Source organism: Fundulus heteroclitus, unplaced genomic scaffold, assembly GCF_011125445.2.
Source record: "Fundulus heteroclitus isolate FHET01 unplaced genomic scaffold, MU-UCD_Fhet_4.1 scaffold_250, whole genome shotgun sequence".
Taxonomy (NCBI): Eukaryota; Metazoa; Chordata; class Actinopteri; order Cyprinodontiformes; family Fundulidae; genus Fundulus; species Fundulus heteroclitus.
This window is the reverse complement of record NW_023396661.1, coordinates 108,010-124,533: the sequence shown is the minus strand read 5'-3', so window position 1 is coordinate 124,533 and position 16,524 is coordinate 108,010. Positions and strand designations below refer to the sequence as shown.

At 41.3% G+C, this 16,524-nt stretch overlaps 1 protein-coding gene across 3 annotated transcripts in view; it reads left to right on the top strand.

Moving 5' to 3' along the window:
- The window catches only part of chrna1 (cholinergic receptor, nicotinic, alpha 1 (muscle)), a 73,037-nt gene that overhangs the window by 30,854 nt on the left and 25,659 nt on the right, over nt 1–16,524 (top strand). The window lies entirely within an intron of this gene.

Genomic DNA, 16,524 nt, shown 5'->3' with positions numbered 1-16,524 from the left:
CTAATGCTAGTGAACATCTTTCTAACTATTTTTAGTGTAATGTAGTGTTGTTGGGAATCCCTGTTCCCATGCATATAGATGTATGTGGCATAGGGCTGGGCGATATAGAAAAAAAGGTTATCGATCAAAAAGAAAAGGCATATTGATCGATATCGATAATTATTGAAAATATTTAAAACCATATTTTATGTGCAGCTCTGCCTGGACATTTTATGATATTGCTAAATGATTTGATTTAAAGAACACAAACACAGAATTCCAATTAAATCTTTATTCAACCAACTTTTTTAACCATAACAGATTTTTTTTTTTAACAAAACTAACTTAACTTTATATCGCGGATCAAGAGTGGCAGGTTATTGTTTGAAGCCAGGTTTTTCAGCTGCAGAGAACAGCAGACATCCATCACTATGAAGCACGTTACTGCATGCGTTATGTCCTTATGCCGCTTGGACGCTTTGTCATTTTATCACAAAGAAGGGAGCCCAGTTTAGCTGCTATACCTGCTTTGTTTTGGAAGAAGTTACAGAACGCGACGACGACGAGGCGCAGCTCGCGGGGCCGCGCAGCTCGCGCTGCTGCGGGTGTGAGCGGCTGAGCGGCTTACGTGATGAATACTGGTGGGTTGCGTTACCAGACTCTGCTTTTACCGGTTCCTTTTTAACTTTTTATCGACCCTATTTTTTCCTATCACGCCCCACGTCTATCGATCGATAGATATTGTTATCCACGCTATCTATCTTCTGATTAAGAACAGGGCTGCCCGCACTGACGCGGCTCAGGGATTACGTCACACACAGCGCCGTGCGCAGTGCCCTAGTGCCGGTCAATTTAATGGTCCAAAGAAGGTAATTTAAAAAGCAGGACATTTCCTCACTTTCTAAAAAAAACCCGGGATGCCCGGGACAGGACGTGAAATACGGACATGTCCCGGGAAATACGGACGTTTGGTCACCCTAAATAAATGTAGTATTTTGTAGCTTTGGAGTGTCAGAATTGGAGCCACATAGACCTAGCGTTACTTCACTTAGTGGTCTTCCAGAAGCAGCACCCGTGCAGCCGGGTAACCAGGCCGGCTGGGTGACGGTTCGTAGGAAGCATAGCTCTAGATTCCAGCCCCCAGGTCACCACCAAGCCGTCTGCGTTTCTAACAAATTTTCCCCACTTAGCGACACACCCGCTGAGAAGCCAAGCCTTGTGATTGGGAGCTCAATAGTCAGAAACGTGGCACTAGAGACACCAGGGACCATAGTTAAATGCCTGCCAGGGGCCAGAACGGGCGACATAGAATCTTACCTAAAACTGCTGGCTAAGGATAAGCGTAAATACAGTAAGATTGTTATTCACGCTGGCGGTAATGACACCCGGTCACGCTGATCGGAGGTCACTAAAATTGGTGTTGCTTCGGTGTGTGCTGAAACAATGTCGGATTTTCTCTGGTCCCCTGCCTGATCTGACCAGTGATGACATGTTTAGCCGCATGTTATCATTCAACCGCTGGTTGTCTAGGTGGTGTCCTGAAAACGACGTGGGCTACATTGATAACTGGTGAACTTTCTGGGGAAAACCTGGTCTGATCCGGAGAGACGGCATTTATCCCACTTTGGATGGTGCAGCTCTTCTTTCTAGGAATCTGGCCGGATTTATTAGTTCTCCTAAATGCTGACAACCCAGAGTCCAGACCAGGAAGTAGAGCCGTAGTTTAACACACCTCTCTGCAGCTTCTGTACTGTTACCCACCCATTACCCTATTGAGACGGTGTCTTTCCCACGGCCAAAACTTAACAGATCAAAAACTGATCTAAAAGGAACAAATCATAAAAATCTGATAAAAAAATCAATACGGCTCACCTTGAACCAAAAAATAAAACAATTAAATGTGGTCTATTAAATAAAAGGTCTCTCCCTCCAAAGACTACATTAATCCCAACATTATTTAATTGATTTCTGATAATCAGATTGGTTTATTTTGTCTGACAGAAACCTGGCTACAAGGACTACGTTAGTATAAATGAGTCAACTCCCTCCAATTATTCAAATTTTCACATTCCCAGATCTGTGGGAAGAGGAGGAGGAGTGGCAACCATCTTTCAGTCTGATTTATTATTTAGTCCCAGGCCAATTAATAACTACAGTTCTTTTGGACATTTAACCCTCAGTTTCCCTCATCCACATTGCAAAGCAATAAAACCTCTTCTGTTTGTTGTTTTGTATCATCCACCGGCCCTTACTCCCAGTTTTTGGATCAGCTGTCAGACTTCTTATCTGATTTGGTGATAAACACTGACAAGGTTATTATAGTGGGTGATTTTAACATTCATCTTGACACAGAATGTGATAACTTTAGTGTAGCCTTTAAAACTATCCTAGATTCAATTGGTTTTGCTCAAAATGTGCATAAACCGACACACTCTTGGCTCCATACTTTAGACCTTGTGCTGACATATGGCATTGCTTGCCAAGAATTAACAGTATTTCCTCACAACCCTGTCCTATCTGATAATTTTTTAATAACATTTGAGTTTAATCTAACTGAGTTCTCCACCCCCAAAAGAGGGTTCCATTATAGTAGAGCTTTATCAGACAATGCTGCATCAAACTTTAAAGAGTCTGTCCCCCTTTTGATATAGTCAGTATTGCAGAAATACCCTGCAGATAGCAGCAATGTTGTTTCTTCCCACTCACAAATAGATGTCTTTGTTAACAGTATGACTTCGTCATTGCGTTCTGCATTAGACAATGTAGCTCCCTTGAAAATGAAGGTGATTATTCACAGGAAGCTGGCTCCCTGGTTTAATTCAGAGCTGCGTTCCTTGAAGCACAATGTTAGGAAATTGGAGAGAAAATGGCGCTCTACACACCAAGAGGAATCCTACCTAATCTGGAGGGACAGTCCATTGTCGTATAACAAGACCCTTCGCAGAGTTGGAGCAGAATATTTTTCATCATTAATTGAGGAGAACAAAAATAATCCTAGATTTCTCTTCAGTACAGTTACCAAACTTACACAGTCACAGCTCCGTTGATCCATCCATTCCCTTAGCTCTTAGCAGTAATGATTTTATGGGATTCTTCATAAATAAAATTGATTCCATTAAAAATAAAGTAATTGGCATCCTTCCAAACATGATTACCTCATCCTCAGCAAGTGAGGCAGCATTGGAGGAATCTTTAGAACCTGCGCAGTGTCTGAACTGTTTAGAAGCAGTAGAGCTTTCTGAGCTATCTAAAATTTTAGCTTCATCTAAACCTTCTACCTGTATGTTAGACCCAATCCCAACCAAGTTGTTTAAGGAGGTATTCCCTTTGATCAGTGGTCCTATTTTAGACATGATTAATCTATCCTTAGTAAATGCATATGTACCACAGGCTTTTAAAGTAGCTGTTATTAAACCTTTACTTAAGAAACCATCTCTTGATCAAGATGAGTTAGTAAATTACAGACCTATATCTAATCTTCTTTTCTTATCTAAAATTCTTGAGAAAGTAGTTGCTAATCAATTATGTGAACATTTACAAAGTAATGACCTACTTGAGGAGTTTCAGTCAGGCTTCAGAGCTCATCATAGCAGTAAAACAGCTCTGGTGAAGGTCACCAATGATATTCTCATGGCCTCAGATAATGGACTTGTGTCTGTACTTGTCCTGTTAGATCTCAGTGCTGCATTTGACACAGTTGATCACAATATTCTCCTACAAAGACTTGAGCATACTGTAGGGATTAAGGGGAAAGCATTAGGCTGGTTTAAATCTCATCTGTCAGGCAGATTCCAGTTTGTTCATGTTAATAATAAATCTTCCTCAAACTCTAGGGTCACCTGTGGAGTACCACAGGGTTCAGTCCTTGGACCGAATCTCTTTACTATATATATATATATATATATATATATATATATATATATATATATATATATATATATATATATATATATATATATATCCATATATATATATATCCATATATATGCTTCCGATTGGCAAAATCATCAGACAGCATTGGATTAATTTCCACTGTTATGCTGATGACACTCAGCTATATTTATCCATAAATCCTGGTGAATCCAATCAGTTACTGCGACTGCAGTCGTGTCTTGATGACATCAAAAGTTGGATGACTTTAAATTTCCTGCACTTAAATTCTGACAAGACAGAAGTTGTAATCTTTGGACCAGAGTCCTCAAAAAATAAACTTCTTAACTCAATCACTTAAAAAGTAAAAAATCTTGGCGTTATTTTTGACCAAGACATGTAATTTAAATCCCATATTAAACAGGTTTCCAGAGTTTCCTTTTTTTCACCTCAGGAATATCACCAAAATTAGAAACATTCTGTCCAGGGGTGATGCTGAAAAACTAGTCCATGCATTTGTTACTTCAAGGCTGGACTATTGTAATTCTTTACTATCAGGAAGTCCACAAAATACAGTTCAAAGTCTTCATCTGATCCAAAATGCTATAGCAAGAGTTCTGATAAAATTCAACAAGAGGGATCATATTTCTCCTAATTTAGCTTCCCTTCATTGGCTTCCTGTTAAATCAAAAATACAATTTAAAATTCTTCTTCTAACGTATAAAGCCCTTAATAATCAAGCTCCATCATATATCAGAGCTCTGATTACCCCGTATGTTCCTAACAGAGCACTACGCTCTCAGACTAAAGGTCTGCTGGTGGTTCCTAGAGTCTCTAAAAGTAGAATGAGAGGCAGATCTTTTAGCTATCAGGCTCCTCTCCTGTGGAACCAACTCCCAGTTTTGGTCCGTGAGGCAGACACCCAGTCTAGGGAAGACAGATCATCCGCTATTACCATCTAATGTAAAACAGATTACTGGATCAATGTGTGCTTCTGTGTTGTCTTGTCTGTGTTGATGTGTCTCTGCTCTGTCTTCTGTAACCCCCAATCGGTCGAGGCAGATGACCGTTCATACTGAGCCCGGTTCTGCTGAAGGTTTTTTCTTCCTGCTAATGGGTCGTTTTTCTTTCCACTGTCGCTTCATGCTTGCTCAGTATGAGGGATTGCTGTAAAGCCATGGACAATGCAGACGACTCCCTGCAGCTCTACGCTTCTCCAGGAGTGAAGGCTGCTTGTCGGGACTTTGAAGCAATCAACTGGTTCCCTTATATAGGAAATTTTTGACCAATCTGTATAATATGATTGATTTTGACTTTGTAAAGTGCCTCGAGATGACATGTTTTATGAATTGGCGCTATATAAATTAAATTGAATTGAATGGAATTGAAGGGGAGCTTTATAGCAGTGGAGGTCCTGCTGTGAAGGGCAGTCCTTAGAAGGCTTCTATATTTCTCATGGTTATCAGGTTAGTCTCACATTCACGTTCCTTCTGGCTGAACTACAACACTGGTAATGGTTTTGATTTAGATTAATGTTTTACTTGTCATTTATGTTCTATAGGTCTTGCCATATTCAGGTATTAGTTTTGTCATAAGGTTGACTTCTTCATGTTATATTTGTTAGATGTTTTTCCATGTTATTGCATTTCTTTACATTTTGACTTCTAGTTAATTATGTCTAGTCAGCTCCAATCATATTTATTTCGGTCTGTACCCTCTGACATAGCCCCAGCCAGTTAAGCTTATTCAGTCCACCTGGGGAAGGCGCTAGCGAAGGAGAGCGACCTAGACAGAGAGACAGAGAGAGACAGACAGCAGGAGAGACTAGGGACAGAAGACCGAGAGGATCAGACAGAGAGAGACAGACAGTAGAGAAGAGAGACAGATCAGAGAGAGACAGAGAGAGAGAGAGAGACATAGAGAGACATGGACAGAGAGAGAGAGGACAGAGGACACAGGAAAAGGAGAGACGAGACAGGGGAGGAACAGAGAGAGAGAGAGAGACATAGAGACACAGAGAGAGAGAGAGACAGAGACACACAGAGAGACAGAGACACACAGACACAGAGAGACAGAGACACACAGAGAGAGAGACAGAGAGAGACAGAGACAGACAGAGAGAGACAGACAGAGAGATAGACAGACAGACAGACAGACAGAGACAGAGAGAGACAGACATACAGACAGAGACAGCTAGAGAGACAGACATGACAGACAGAGACATATATATATATACATACATACATATATACATATATACATACATATATACATACATACATAAACATACATATACATATATAAACATACATATACATATATATACATACATATATATACACATCTATGTAGACAGATAGACATACGTGTTATGAATATTAAAATCTGTTGGTTAAATAGAAAAATTTTGGTCTTTATCATTTCGTAAAACCGTGTGAACCTTTTACGATCCAGTACAGACTTTCTGGGGGAGGATTAAAGAGATAAAATTACTATTATGAGAAAAAAAGTCATAGGAGAATAAAGTAAAAAAAACTAGAAAAGGCTGTTCCTGCGAAACAGCAGTGAGAATGCTAATCTGCAGAATGATTGAGCAGAAGACGCAGAAAACATTGAAATCAGATTTGAAGAATTTGAAAAAGTTTGAAGAATTGAAAGAAATAGAAGAATTTGAAGGATTTTGAAATTTGAAGAAATTTGAAGAATTTGAAAAATTTGAAGAATTTGAAAAATTTGAAGAATATGAAAAATTTGAAGGAATTTGAAAAATTTGAAGAAATTTGAAATATTTAAAAATTTTCAAAAAATTTGAAGGAATTTGAAAAATTTGAAGAATTTGACAAACTTGAAGAATTTAAAAAATTTAGAAGAAATTTAGAGAATTTGAACAAATTTGAAGGAATTTGAAAAATTTGAAAAATTAAAAAAAAATTGAAGAATTTGAAGATTAAGAACAACTAAAAAAATTCTGAAGAAATTTAGCAAGGCGCCTGCCTCGTGGTACCGTCAAAAATACTAACGGGGAGTAACACTGCGAATTTCAGCTTCCTACGGTCTTCACAGCACCCACAGTGCCCTTCGAAAGGTGCCATGTTAAGTCAATGGACATCCTAGAAGCCTCTGGCTAAAAGGGTTGTCATGGAGACTCCCTCACAGCTGTAGCCCTCTATTTGTCTGTAAAGGCAGAACAACCCCGGCTAAGCAGAAGTTGGTAGGACCTTTCTAAAGCTACTTCTGGTTAGCAACATGCTAACCGTTAGCCGCTAGCATGGTTGTGTTCAGTATCACCGGGTGTTTGTACTCTGTCAGTTTGGTCCAAATCCTGTACTGGGAAGTGCCTCAAAAAGGGGTGCCAATACTTAATGTCACCAAACGTGACCAAAGTTCATGGGTCAGATTGGCCTCCTTTAGCAACTCAGCCTCACCACATCTGGGCCAAGAACTCAACATTTGACCAAAATGGTCAGTAGCGCCATTTCCCACATGTGGGGGGTGCTGTATTGGCCAATTGGGTCGTGTCTGGGCATCATGCCAGGTCCTGTTGGAAGCAAAGGCCCAATAGGAAAGCATGTGACATCCAAAATGGGACAGAAAACTGACACATGGCTGAAAGTCACTTGAAAATTTTAAAATGTTAAGAGGAAGTGACTGTGCGAATTTCAGGCTCCTACAATAATCACAGCCACTGCAGTGGATGTTGAAAGTTGCTATTCTATCCGAATGGAGCGTGTCCCTCTGGCCCTCAGAGTTCCGTCGTCATGGAAACTCACTGACACAGCTGCAGCGGCCAGTCTCCCGAAGTGCAGAGACTTTGTCAGACTCTGCCTCATTGAAATAGAATGGAGAACTTTGCCTCAAACAACGCTCCATATCTCCTGTTCTGTAAATGGTAGAGACATAATTTTTTCAGCGTTTAGTTCGTAACGGATAGGAGAACAAGAAAAACTATCGGTTTTTGCTAGAAATATTTTAATTTAGGCGTAAAAAAATTATGATATAAAGAGGATTTTTATGAAATTTGAGAAATCCTCTACAAACGGTCCCGAACAAATCGCTGTAGCTGAAAAAGTATAAGAGATATCAAAATAATTCTTTCACTCTGAGTATCAGCAGGCTTTTGAGGACTATGGAGTTCATTTTTAGGTTTGTACAAAAATCGGTGTAGGCACAGCGACGATGTAAAAAGTGGATGATGTGGAAGAATGAAGCTCCAAAGCGTTTTAAGGATTTTGCACATTCGCTACTCCCGAACAAATTGTTCCTGCGGAAAAACCGTAATAGTTATCCACAAAATTCCTTTTTTATGAGTGCCAGAAGGGTCGGGACATTCATGTGTGAAAGTCTCATGCCTGTACATAAAACGGTTTAGGAGTAGTGACGATGTAGAAAAGTGCCTCATTTGGGGAGATTGAAGTCTGATCCTGTTTTAGCATTTTCCCAAAACGCTACTCCCGAACAAATTGATCCTGCGGCAAAACCGTAACATTTATCGACAAAATTTCTCTTTTGTGAGCGCCAGAAGGGTCTGGACATGAATGTGTGAAAGTCTCGTGCCTGTACATGAAACGGTTTAGGAGTAGTGACGATGTAAATACATGTGATGTTTTGGATTTCCAGGTGGCATTTTTGAAAACCGCTCCATAGGAAATGAATGGGGAAGGTTTCGGGTTAGTGTCGCTCTGAGGTGATTTGCGAAAAATCTATAAATCCCACACCAATGATGGTTACATTTTCCGAATCCAGACAAAAATTCCTACGTTTTGATGTATAATTTATGTGGATTGGTTGAAAATTGAGCGAGTGAGAAGAAGTTGTTCGGAGAAGAAGAATTTGTTGAATTTCTAGAGTGCGCACTCTAACAGAGGCTCCTTGACGACCATAGCAACGCATGTTATTTGCTGAATTTCTTGAAAAGCCAAAATTATTTTAAGGAGGTACTATATGAAAATGGTAAAAGATATGAAAAAGCTGAAACATACCATAATAGCCAAAAGATATCACTACGTTTTAAAAGTTGAATGGCGTTTCTATAGCTGAAAGTAGGCTGAAGCAGTAAGATGACAAAAAGTTGAAATATTTGAAGAATTTGAAGGATTTTCCATTCATTTTCAATGAGAGCAAAAAACGCACAAAAAGTTAAATATTTTAAATATTATAAAAGTTATAATTACAAAAAGACATAGCAGTAATGTCGTGAACGAGCTGAACGTTTTGATACGAAAATTGTTTAAATCGGTTGAAGTATGCAGGAGTAGTTAGATGCCGAAAAACGTACGGAATAATAATCAAGACCTGAAGGAACTTAATAAGTGAGAATGCTGTATAGCATTCTCACTTGATAAAGACAAAAGTGGTAATATTATGGGAAAAACGTCATATTATGACAAATAAGGGGGGGGGGGGCATTTCCAGAATAGTCACAGTTTGCATAACTATTTTAGTCCTGGAGTAATAGGGCCAGGGTAGATTATTTTAATCATTTTTATTCTTTACAAGAATAAAGTCAGGAGAATGAAATCAAAGGGATACGAAAATAAACTCATGATATTACAAAAATAAAAATATTAGGAATAGAAAGTATATCCTGAGATTAAAGTCTTTCTGATACTGTTTAAGCGACTGAGTAGCTGCAGATTTGCCATATTTAACATGGCGGACGCTCTGATGCATCCCAACAAGGTGTCTACGTATATGATGTCTATGGTTCTTCCATCTCCCAGTTTGTGACGTCACGGTACAGTGCAATGTTATCAGTGAGTAAAACCTCATCTTTAGAACCAATCTTTGCTCACATGGTGATCTGCACCGCCTAATCTACTTTCAGCAGTTATTGCAACCGTAAACTGCAGAAAATACGGGCAGCGCTGCTCCTTATGACTCACTCTGATCCTGTCAGAATGAGCTGCAGTGCATTATGAGGTGGAGGGATATTTTACCATCACTTTTTAGTTATATAGCACCGTTTAGAGCCGAAACAATGGACTTCACTTTCAGAAGCAAGCCCATAAATCTTCAACCCGCAACTCATGAAAGTTACAAGCGACTGTAGGAAAAAGACCAAAGACGCATAAAATAAGTGAGCTTCCAGTGAGCATTTTTTCAAGTGTGTCGTAAAACTCCGCCCCTCCCCGCAAACTCTACATTATAAATAAGGAGAACCTACCGAAAGGTCTCGCTCTCATGTCATCTTGAAGACATTCTTCTTCGAAATGTTGGCTACAGACGACGGGTTTTCTCTCTTGCCAGAAGTTCGATAGCAAATCCTCCCTCTTCAAGTTGCTGCTCCGCTTAGAAACGTCACGGGATGTGACGTCACATCCTGCGGCAAAGTGGCCGCCCCCGGGATCAGTGATTGTGACAATTTATTTATTTATTTTTAACTGATTAACCCTACATTCAGGCTGCACAGTGGCGCAGTGGGTAGCACTGTTGCTTTGCAGCAATAAGGTTCTGGGTTCAAATCCAACCCTGGGCCTTTCTGGATGGAGTTTGCATGTTCTCCCTGTGCATGCGTGGGTTCTCTCCGGGTGATCCGGCTTCCTCCCACAGTCCAAAAACATTTTGGCTTCTCTAAATTGTCCTTAGGTGTGTGCGTGAATGGTTGTTTTTCCTGTCTGTCTCTGTGTTGCCCTGCGACAGACTGGCAACCTGTCCAGGGTGTACCCCGCCTCTCGCCCAGTGAATGCTGGAGATAGGCACCAGCAACCCCCGCGACCCCATTAAGGATTAAGCGGGTCAGAAAATGGATGGATGGATAACCCTACATTCATTAAGTCACCATGAACGTATTAGTTTTAGGTATAGATAATGATCCACTAATTTTTCCTTGTTGACCGGACTTTACCTTTAAACGTAGTGATTCATGATTTGAAGGCTGGCCGCTGATAAATGAACCTGACTCCGAGGGAAGGGAGGACAGATGCGCAGTGGCTTTTAAGCACAGAAACACAGCGCACGCAGTTAAAAAAATGCAGAATAAATAAGAACGAAACTTATAAACAAACTATTTGCCGTTTTCAACTGTATCTGGCTAGCAGAACTGTGTTCTGATCCAGTGTGCATGACTGCTACTTCTTGATCAAGCTTTATCTGTGTGTGTAAAAATCAAATGCTGCCATCTAGAGGAATTTTTAAATTTATTCCCTACATGGCCACATTTTGATATATTTTATCACCTAGTACGTAAGAATTATTCTGAAAATATTCACCAATCACCAAGAATGCTTTCTCTAAGCACTAGATTTTTTTATAGTTTTTTAGAAAAGATTGTCAGAGAAAAAAATCTGTAAACGTTATAGTGCTGTACATTTTAATTTCAATGTCTTGTAAATAGCTCAAAAACGCCTGTATTTTTACCAAACTGAAATGCATGTTTAGCCTCCATGTGTTTTGGTATTGAGAGTTATTTCAAAGGGATTGAAAGATATTTGTGGAAAATACATTGATTTCTCCATTTTACAAACTTCTAACAAAACAGTGTGCAACTTTTAAAAAACCTCAATACATGCAGTGAGGGAATTGTTACACCTTTTTCAAGGAATACATCCTGAAAATCTCAGATTGTTACACCACAGAATTGATTTTTGGTGATTATTTTGGAAATAGGCCCTGTCCACTTGTTTCAATCATTACCATATTTAATACTTTAGTTCAGGGCTATGACTAGAAGGGAATAAAGAAGGTTTTGTAAAAATCCAAACAGCCATTCTTGCGTAGTAGAATTCTTGACATCACGGCGCCCCCTAGTGATGGACAATCCTCAAATGCGGGACACATGTGCAAAATCTTATTTGGACTATGGGTTACAAAGGACATGTTTAAAATCTGTTATGGTTGTAGAATAATCAGCAATTACATTTAGAGCTAGCTAGCTAACAATCACTTATTTTAGCATTACTTTTCGAAAAAGTCAAAATTAAAAAATCCGCCACGCTGACTTTTTTTATTTGTCCATTACACATGGAGTTTTGCGCGGATTGCACAAAAAAAGTAGGAGGAGTTTAACAAGAAAGGTTTAACCTTTGTAGCCATGTAACGAAAAGTAGCTGGGAAACGAAAAGTGTTCCAATTCCCTTTATGATGCAGAATCATCCAATAAACAAAGTGATATGAAGTTTTTGAGTATGGGACCAGTAGTTTGATGGTTACAGGCCGAAACACATTGTTATAGCGCCCCATAGTTGTTGAGGGGTCTGAATTTCTGGGTTTATGTAGCGGTGCACATTCTGTACTTGAATACCTGATTCAATACGTTCGTTACAAGTCCGCATGGGTCGCACAACGCGTTTTAGCGGAGAAGAATAATAGCCTATAATAATAATAAATAATGGAAAAACAGATGAAAAACAATAGGGTTCTCTGCTCACAGAGCAGACGAACGGCATAGCCGTTCGCCTGCGCTACGGGCTTGGAACCCTAATAGCTAAACATTAACATTAGATATTATCCTACTGAATTACTCCAGCTTTTAATTCATTGCAGAAACTTTGAAAGCAATGTGCTGGAAGAGAGGCATTCTTTCTTAGTTGCTCAGTCAGCTGAAAGCTGGTGGGAGTTTGAAAGCAATGTGCCTTCTGGGCGCTGTGTCTTGGGCATGGCGAGTTTCAACCACCCAGTCAGCTGAAAGCCGGTGATGCGAGCTGGCTGTTAGTGTAGCGGGAGGGGGCTTTCCAAAAAGAGCCAAGTTACTTTTATTTCACAGAAAGCATAATGTTCACACTTTCTGTGAACTTTATTGACAGCTTTACACTCCTCTCTACCATTGCAGTTTCCAATTAAACAATTCTCTTCAACCTGCAATGAATCATGGGATAGCATTAGCCATGAAGGATACACTGCACCCATCCTTTAAACTGAGAAAAAGAAGAACACATTTGTGGGCCACATTTGAAGGAGTCTTAGAAGGATTTGTTAATTTGGAAAGGCCTTGTCACTGCGCTGTGATGTATGGGCCTACAAATTTAGCCTCTGAAGGATGCAGCCCCTGAATTCAGACACGCTGAGATACTGCTGCATTTAGACTGAGCGTGATTTGAGCATAAAAAAGGCATCCAACGCCTTATCTTGGATGCTTGTACAGAGTGTTTTGATGCTCTATGCAAAGTGTGGACAGACTGGTCTGATATGCAATAGAAGAAAAGAACCCTGTTCTTTTCCTCAAATGTGGAGAAATATTTATTGTGGTAAAAGTTTTGATAACTTACCTGAGATTCCTCATCCTCGCTAATCTTCCTCCAGGCAAGATACTTTACTGTCTCTGTAGTGATAGCTTAACTGATCAGAGATAATAAGATGGGACACGCTGAGATACTGCTGCGTTTAGACTGAGCGTGATTTGCCAGTTCAACTTTGATAAACAATTCAGCCCTTCAGAATGACTTAGGAAAATTTCGGGGGCTTTTCCCTCATTTTTGTTCTGATTCAAATCCGTCAGATAGTGTGCTGCTTATATTGCTTCTTGCATTATTTAAAGTGTTTTTCAGCTGGGTTTTCACTTCTCTATGTGTCTCTGGCATCTTCTGCTCTGTCAAAAGCATTCTCACTGCTGTTTCGCAGGAGCAGCTTTTTCTAGTTTGACATTAGCTTTTGGCTTTATGTAGACTGCAAAGAGGATAACACATTTGATTTCTGTAACCAGTTTACATGGTCTGCGCTTATGTACCAGATATTCCAGATCAGGGAGCATAAGGTTCTAATCGTTGTTGTAGCTATGCACCATGAGTAATGACTGTGCAGTGTCAAACACCTGCCTTTGCTCTTCCCTGCAGTTACAGTCCTGTCAGCTCGGAACAAAGAGCGGCCTAATAGCTCCACCGCAACATTGGTTTGTTGTTTCCAGCCACATATCCGTGACAATCGCTACACAACTCTTAATCTTACGTGAGGCTAGTTTGACCAGTTTGTTGACGAGTTATCTAATGTAGGCTAGGAGGAAACTGGGCAAAGCTGGTCTGTGTGGGTTAACCTTACCCTTGCACGCAACTTACCCCGTTTTCTCTTTCATTACAGCCTCTGCCGTTTGGGTTGGGTGGGTCTATATATATATATATATATATATATATATATATATATATATATATATATATATATATATATATATATATATATATATATATACACACACACACACACACGTGGATCTTATTGCTCGCCTTGGCTGACCTGTTAGTTTAGATGGAAAGGTATTCTGTTGTACCATACTCTTTCCATTTTCAGATGACAGATTAAACAGTGACCTATGAGAAAGGTCAGGTTCTTGTTTTATAACCTGGGTGCGATTTGCTGGGGGAGATGGGGGGGATTTACCCCCCTCTGGTCATTCATGTTTTATCCCTCGGGGGGATACATTCCTCCCCCCTCTGGTCTGTAAATTTTTTAAAATAATTTTTAAAAATGTATATAAATTAGGGCTGTCAGTTTTAAGGCGTTATTAACGCGTTAATTTCGTTAGACCACAACGGCAAATTTTTTTTTTGTCGCCGTTACTTGCGCGTCAAAACACACACACTGTTGCAAAGAGACTGTAGCAAAACAGACCTGCGCTCACTGTTGCACAGACTGTTTATTTCATGCGACTTTGGCCTTGTTTTTTTCTAGAGGCGCTTGTAAATTTCATGAGTCAAGGGTTGTGGTTTTTTTGGGCACGTTTCTGAAAGTTACTTATTTGGGCTCTAAAATAAGTGATGAAACAGCGGTTATTTTTTTTTTTTTTTTTTTTTTTTTTCCCAGTGTCCTGTCTAGCACTATGGCAATAGGAATTGATATCTCAATGCCAGATGGAGCTCGACAGATTTTGCTTTTACAAGTGGAGCAAACAGCTTTCGCCATAGTGCTCCACTTGATTTATGCTTGTAAATAGCTTTATTATGATTCCTGCAAGGAGAATTTCAAATTATATGGACATGACAATGGGAGAGTAAAGGAAGAAAAAAAAAGTGAAAGAAAAGAAAAAAAAAAAAAAAAAGAGTAGAGGTGAAAGAAAGAGGAGATAAAAGGAAGAGAATGATAAAATGTCCTCTGTCTGCTCCATCACCTGGAAAGAGACACAAAAAGAACAGCACAACCAACAGACATAAAGCAACAGATACACTCTAATAACACCTAGATGCCATTGCTAAATCATATATATTATTATGTAAGCTGACATGTGTAATGTGATATTTGAAAAAAGAAAGTGACACAACATAAATAAATAAATAAATAAATTATAAGATTACTGTATATAAGTGAACACTTAATACCTGGGACCCAGCACCAGTGGGAGATGTGAAAGTGCACTAGTTTAGGTGAAGATTATCCAGAAATAGCTTGATAGTGATTGTGGAGAACCAAAGACCCACCTTCCCCGAGCACAGAGGCAGGCGTCAGGGGACCCGTAACCCCGGACTCCCAAAGGGGTCCCTAAAGCAGGTCGCCCAGGAGGGGCCGACACAGGATATCTGCAACCCCCCCCCCAAGGAAGGAGCAGAGACGACCCCGAGGAAATCCCCCAGCCACCGCAATGTCGACGCCCTCAAGAGCCGCGGAGACGAGCCCGTGGGCTCCGCCGGCAGCCAGCCCCGCTGAGGTGGTCCCGGCCATGGGCCCTGAGGGCCAGAGGCCCCAGGGGCGCCCCGCCCCCGCGACGAGGGCCCCGGCCGCCCCCCGGGGGGCCAGGCCCCGCGAAGAGGCCGCCAGGAGCGGGCCGGCGCACGCCCGGGAACCCGCCCCAAACCCGAAGCCAACTAATGCGCCAGGGGGCCAAGGCGCCCGCCAACGAAGTGGAGGAGGGCAGGACGTGGGGGGATGGGCTCCGCACCTATCGGAGACTTGAGATGTTCTTGGGAGAGGGAGCGGACCACACCCATACCTGAAAAAAAAAACTCATTCACCCCATCCCTCCCTTGTGCCCCACTCGCCACACACAAAAAAAAAAAAAAGACGCTGTACACACATTCCCACATAACACTCACATCCAACACTGACCAAAGGGGGGGGGGGACACCCCAAATCGACTATACGACTGCTTGTGCCCGACCCCCAGCCCCGGCCCCCGACCAGACGCCCCCCGGACCGGGCCCCCCCAAGAGGGCGGGCCAACACGACCCGCACGAGCCACCCGGCCAGAGCCCCCCCCTCCCCCTAAATACCTAATAAACCCACTCCCTCCCCCCACCTTACCCTTGCCATCCCTGCCCCCCGCCCCCTGGGGGGAGCGGAGGCATCAGCCCCAGACCTGGTAGGCCGCTGACTGCACACCGCAGCCCCCCGCCAAGACCCCGGACACAGTGGCCCGCACCTCCTCCAGGCCCCAGACTCCTTGCCTCCATCGGAGAACGGGGGTGTGCAGAAACAGCGGTTATTAAGAGACCTGCCTGCACTAGACACTTTGTATTCATCTGAAATATCCCTTCGCAATAGGAGCCGACGGTAGTAAAGGCAACTCTGCACATATTTTCTGCAGTTTACGGTGCAATTACCGGTGATAACTGCTGAAAGTAGATTACTTGGTGCAGATCACCATTTTAAGCAGAGATTGGTTCTGAAGATGAGCTTTTAACACGCTGATAACATTGCAGAAACCCAACCCATAAACCGTACTTTAATGCTTATTAATTTGTTTTCTCTGTATTTGACAAACTAAGGCAGAATCACGTTGCCAAACGAAGGACCTGGAGTTACTGAACAGTTGCTAAA